The sequence below is a fragment of the Corythoichthys intestinalis genome, chromosome 8, assembly GCF_030265065.1.
Source record: "Corythoichthys intestinalis isolate RoL2023-P3 chromosome 8, ASM3026506v1, whole genome shotgun sequence".
NCBI lineage: Eukaryota > Metazoa > Chordata > Actinopteri > Syngnathiformes > Syngnathidae > Corythoichthys > Corythoichthys intestinalis.
Genome location: NC_080402.1, coordinates 49,633,214 through 49,639,254, shown reverse-complemented (window position 1 = coordinate 49,639,254; position 6,041 = coordinate 49,633,214).

The window sequence follows — 6,041 nt, the reverse complement described above, 5'->3', positions numbered from 1 at the left end:
CAGGGGATCCCCAAACTATGGCCCGCCCCCTGAACAATACCAGAGAACATTTTGAAATTTTTTTTTTCTTAATAGTGTTAATTATTTTCTGGCCTTTTTCTGTGAAGAACTCAGAGAGGGTTATTTTGTTATTATCGATTTGATTAATAGTGTTATTTTTATTAGTTATTATTATATTATCATTTTTATTTTATTTACTTTTGTTCCGTGAAATATCCAGAAAGGGTTATTTGATTGTGGCATTCTGAAAAACAATATTTTTTTACATTTCGGCACTCCTGCAATCGTCACACTTTTTCTGTTACAAACTGACCCCGGGCCCTCATCAGAGAAGGGAAAAGTTATGCGGCCCTCACTGGAAAAAGTTTGGGGACGCCTGCAAGTTTAACATATATTGCTAACGGCAGACCAACGACCTATATGCCAATATATACCAATATTTTTTATTTCTGTTACAAAAATGTTTCAGTAAAATGTTACATTCTTGTGCATTTGCCACTTATTGCCACAGTTAATATTGAGGCTTTGGGCCTCTTTTGACCTTGTTGTGAGTTTTTAAGGTTGTGACTTCTGATCAAACAAACTCAATGCCAATCAAAACGTTTGTTCTTCTTTTTCCCCCAAATTAGAATCGATAAAAGAATCGATAAAGAATTGAATCGTTAATCAATATCGATAATGGAATCGGAATCGTAAAAATCCTATCAATTCCCATCCCTACTAATCATAAACCGATTTCTTTGTATACTTGAAAACAAAGCCAAACAACATATTCGATCATTTGAACATTCTTCAAATGTTAAAGCTGGAAAAACATATGTTCCTCTTTTAATACATTTCAATAGTGTATTTGCGTATTTGTTGTGTAATGTAATTTTGATATAGTTGTTATGTTGGTTGTGATTGTATTGATTATGTGTTTAAAAATAAACAAATGAATGGAAATACTAGTTGGATCAGAGAACCTTTAGATTAGTTTTCCTGTAGATATTTGAAATTTGTAAAATGATCAGTTGCTATGGATTTTTCTATTGGAGAACAAGGAAGTCAACAACAAAATACAATGACTAGCACGACTGTTCACCAATGAATGGCCGTCTGTTAGATTTTATTGAGTGTACTCTGCTGCAATGCAGTCCGATGTGTCTTGTCTATGATGTTGAATTTCCACATGTCAAACTGGGAGAGTGACCATCAGGCCATTGGTACATTTCCTTTTTTAAAGTTTCCTTAGCCCCCGCACATCCATTACATAGAAATTTGTATTCTTAAAATGTCAGCTAAAGACCCCGGCGTTTTGAGCTAGGTTAAAGCAGGGGTAAGCAACCTGCAGCTCCAGAGCCACATGTGGCTTTTTGATCCCTCTGATGCGGTACAGTTTTATAAATAAAGCACAGGTATATTGTTAAAACCTATTGTGGAGCTTACAATATTCAACAAAGAAATTTAGCTTCTGTAAAGAAAGCAGAACAAGTCAGACTCACTTGGTACCCTCCAAATGGCACCATGACTTTCCATAGTTAGTGGATTTATGACCTGCACGAGTGTTCTGTGAACAAAAGTGTTTCAAATTTGAGCTTGACTTGTTCCGCTAACTAAAGCGAAACTAATTTCCTATGGTAAATTTCATAAGCACCACAGAATATATGTATCTTCTTTTATTCATATACAGTAAATGTATATCTGCTCATTTCTCATCATCACACATAATCAATTTATTATCTCATAGTACTGCATTTTGTCTATTTTGCGAAGTCCGGGCCGAATACGAGGAGTAGCCTTCTGTGATAGATAAGAGGAGTGAGATACGGCTCCCAGCCGTGATCTTGATTTGCCTGTTTTTTTCCACTGATTGTGTAGGTGGCAAAAATAAGCTTGAAGATCAAGGCAGATCGACACTGGAATCTGTCCTGGCCTGTTTTTTTTTTTTTTTTCGGTTACTCGGTACTTTCTTTTCGTTTCTGAATTGTGTGTATTGCCATCTCCTCAAGAACCTCTAAAAGGAAAAAAAGAATTCTTCTTCAGTTTCAACCCACTCGGTCGGGATTTGGAGTTACACTCAAAATTAAAGTGGAAAATCACACTAAAAGGCTGATCCAACTTTGATGTGATGCCCTTTCAAGAAGTCAAAATGAGGCTCAGTTAGTGTGTGTGGCCTCCGTGTGCCTGTATGAACTCCCTGCAAACTTTGCACTTCCTCCTGGATGACACAAGATATAAATAATGAGCTCACTTTCGTTATTTGACTTCATTTCCTGTCACACACAACGTCTTCATTTGGTCAGGTAAAATGTTTCTTTTTCTCCTCTTTAAAAATCGACAATAATTATTATTTGCTAATTGTATCTTCACATTTTATTATCACATTTAGTCTGCTGATTTGAACCTATGCCTACTAAATCAATTTAGACGTCCACTCCATTTCAACTTGGAGTTGAAATGGACGTCCTTTGTCGTCATTTTGGTGTTTTCAATATCAATTTCCCTCTTCCACTAACCACAACCACACATATTCTGTGACCTGAGTTTGCAGTGAATAAATTAAGCCAATGACAACTTTTGAATCCATGTCCACTATAGTGTCGATGAAAGGGTTCAAACTTGAACCTTCAATTTTGGAATGGCCCACTGTATGTGTGTAGATGGCGAAAATGCATGGGCGTCTGTTGGTGTTGCTGTTGGTCGTCACAGTGACAGCGATGACCGGGGCCATCAGTCAGAACCAATTGGCCACGCTGGTGAATGGAATTCTCCGCAAGTACGTTTGACAAGATCTGTGTTGGTTTTGCTTTGAGGGACGACTCATGGTTTGACCTCCATGTTTTGTCTCCGCAGGTTGAACGGTCAAACATTCAAGTAAGTAGAAGACCAGACCTCAACTGCATTCTTTTTGCCTCTTTCAAAGAATCTTTTCTCAATTCCTCAAATAAATACATATATAATACATTGTTGTAAATAGCAGGTAATTAGTTAGATACTGTGAAAAAGGTAAGTTTTTATTCATTTTAATTTTGATTTTATTAACATTTTGCTCATTCATAAATGTATTTACTCAAAAAAGTATATTCAAAATGAATAGTAATTAAATCTGGACTTCCCCTTGTTCTTTACATACACAGAAAATACTGTCTTTAAAATTTTAACCACAAGGAAAATTCGTAATATAGAATTCTCTTTCTCATTTCTGTGGCATTTAAAAAACTTTATTAATTTCGATGATACTGATTAAAACGAGAGGGTTTGTTTGATTTTACTTCAGACAGTGAGACAAAAACAAAATAATACAGTGGTACCTAAACATACGATCGCCTCGACACATGATCTTTTCGACATCCAACGTAAAATTTGACTCGCCATTTGTTTCTACATCTGACGACATGATCGAAATACGACGACATGACAGTGCCGCAGACGGACACACGGAGGATTTTCTTGTGAGAGAAATCAACACAGGTTCCAAGACGTTTAGTGCAGGTGGTGAAGCAAGGAAAAAGGTGACGCTTACCATTTAAATGAAGATAGAAATGATAGAAAAATATGAGCGTGGGGTGCGCATACAGCAAGTACAGTTATTATTGTGGTAACATCGCCAAAGAAATCGCCATCTTTGTCAGGTTTTTGTCATTTATTCTATCAACCTTTGCAACACAACACACCTACTGTCCGACACGGTTGACAGTGTTCTCAACAAAACATTAAAAGAGAAAGTAATATCTCAAAGGCACCTCTCCCTTTCTGTCACGTCAGCGACGCCGTGCTTTCAGGTACAGCACGCAAAAGCATGCCACATTAGAACCCGATTTGTTACATTATTACAGGTATTATTATTATTATTATTATTATTTTATTATTCCGGTTTTTATTAATAATTTATTTGTTTTGCTATGCGTAATTGCCATTTGTAATCGTACCAACAGGATTGATAAGGGATTTCGTGGAAGTTTTCGGGCTGTGGAACGAATTAATGGAATTATAATCTATTCTTATGGAAAAACCCTGCTTGACATACGACCATTTCGACTTACAAACACAGTCCTGGAATGAATTAACTTCGTATCTCGACAAACGATCGCTTCAACACACGGTCCTTTCGACATCCGTCGTAAAATTTGACTCGCCATTTGTTTCTACATCTGATGACATGCTCGAATATGACGATTTATGACAGCGCCGCAGTTTCTTTGTTTTCCCGCAAGACGGACGCACGGCAGATTTTCTTGTGAGAGAAATCAACATGGATTCCAAGAATGTTAGTGTAGGTGGTGAAAAAGGGAAAAAGGTGATGCTAACCATTGAAATGAAGATGGAAATGATAAAAAAAATAAGAGTGTGGTGTGCACATCCGTAAACTGGCTCGACAATAAGGCTGCAGAATGTCTACAATCTTCCTCCTCTGACCTCCGTTTGCCAGTCTTTATAAGTTAACGTGACAATTATTATTGTGGTAAAATCGCCAAAGAAATTGCCGGCTTTGTCAGGTTTTTTATCTGCCAGGTACGAGGTGGACCCAAACGCAGGAAAAGGGGGGGACAGGGAAGATTGGCGACAAACTCAAAAATGCTTTAATAAAAGTTAACCAAAATACAAAGTTCAAACAAAACATATCAGAGCTTACTCGGAAACTCAGGCACTTGAACACGAGGGCTATGACGAAAGCATCGACAACAATACGACAATGACGCAACACAGACTGAAGGCCCAAGTACACTGCATGCGTGATCGTTGCGGTTCCGGTCCGCTTCAGTGTTGCCTGCGTGCCACACAGTCCGTCAAAAACAGGCAAAACATACCGGCTGCGGTCCGCCAACCTCGTCCCCCCCGTGAGCTCTCGCGTGATCGCGCGCGATAATGTGCAATTTAAAACAACGAAAAACACACGGAGTCTATACTCATCAGAGAAGCAGAGAGAGAGAGCACATATTTTCTTTGCATATTGATATTTTAGTTAATCTGGAATTAAGAGACAGACATGACTGCATCATGATGAGATCAGGACAGAAAAACACACATAATAGGACACCTTGCAGCTTCCTTTTTTACATTGTCCTTATAGAAAGGATCTGCTGCATCATAAATGATTTTGTGGGTTTCCACCTCCATGATGAAGCGCTCATCATCCATCTTCGCTCGTGTTTAAACCGTGATTAGGCACCTGGGCTGTTACGTCCAGGCCCAGCTCCGCCCATTTTGTCGGATGCGTGTCCGGCAAAAATAGAAAATATAGCCTATACCATCCGGCGGGCATGCGGCACGCCGGAGTTGGTCCGCAGTCAATCCGGAGCACTGACGCGGCCGGTATACGTTGAACAATAGGATATAATGGGAACGGATTGGCTCCGGCGCTATTTTTTACCGGAGTCGGACCGGAAATGCAACGATCACGCATGCGGTGTACTTGGGCCTTGACAGTACATGGAGTACTTATGTACAGACATGGGGTAACGAGACACAGGTGGTTGATACAAGAGACAGTGGCTTGGTCAAGACACACGAAAGAGGCCACAACAGGTGAAATCAATGGGAAATCACATGACAAGACACAAGAGCACAAACCTAACAACTCGTGGCATGACATAATCATTTATTTCCGAACATGTACAACACAGCACCCCTACTGTCCGCCGCCGTTGACGCCAGCAACAACAAAACATTAAAAGAGAAAGTAACATCTCTACCAGACTCTCTATCTCACAGTCACGTCAGCCACGCGGTGCGTTCAGGTACAGCACGCAAAACACAGCCTTTACATTAGAATTCGATTTGTTACATTATTACAGGAATTATTATTATTATCAGGGGTGCACATAATTTTTTTGCCCAGGTTCTCAGAGGAGGACCTGGAGATGTGACTTGGTCCTCATTGAGCTTGAGAGCCGACCCGCCTGATGCGATAAATTTATGACAAGCTTTACTTAGAGCCAATTAACTTTAATTAATTATATTAACAATTAATGCTTGATTAACATCAACTGGCACAACAAAATTGCCATTACTTTGAAGTGAAATGTAAAGAAATAAAAAGCACCAATTCAAAATAAAGG